Here is a 693-nt window from a genome sequence, read left to right as displayed (position 1 = left end):
GCCGAGGGGGAAGAGCGGGGGCTGGGGGTGGGGGTGGGGAGCCGGACTAGGGATCCCGGAAAGGACCTGCCCCACCCCGGGACCCCACGATGGGCCGCCCCCAGAGCTGCCTCGCCTGGGCTGTGAGCGCGCCTGACAGCCTCCGTCAGCCTCCCTCCCCAGCACTTGGGAACAATGATGAAATGACAAGTCCTTCTCCTCCCTTTAAATGATGTGTAAACAAACAACTACTGAAGTATATAAGTAAACATGGAAAATCCGTCTTCTCTTCCTCTTCCACTTCCCCGAGACAACCACAGGTAACAGTCTGGGGGCTTATCCTTCTAAATCTTTTTCTATGCATAAATACGTCTTTGTACACACATACACACATGTAAATACTATTTTATAAACTAAAGTCATCATGTAATATTATTCCAAACACTGTCATGGATATCTTTTCCATGTAGTTACATATACTTATAAATTATTTTAGTGTGTCTCAATGTTTCAAGCATCTGAACTCGGAATCTCTTGAGGGCATTATTTAAACATAGAGATTGAGAGGTCTCACACCCCAGACCAGCTGAATCAGAATAAGTGTCTCAGATGGCTTTTTTTTTTAATTTTAAATTTTTGAAAATTTGAGATATAATGGCCATATAACATTGTATTCATTTTAGGTATATATCTCCAGTGGTTCTTATGGAAAAT

Source organism: Neophocaena asiaeorientalis, unplaced genomic scaffold, assembly GCF_003031525.2.
Source record: "Neophocaena asiaeorientalis asiaeorientalis breed wild unplaced genomic scaffold, Neophocaena_asiaeorientalis_V1.1 scaffold152, whole genome shotgun sequence".
In the NCBI taxonomy this organism is placed as follows: Eukaryota; Metazoa; Chordata; class Mammalia; order Artiodactyla; family Phocoenidae; genus Neophocaena; species Neophocaena asiaeorientalis.
Note: the sequence above shows the minus strand (reverse complement) of the source record.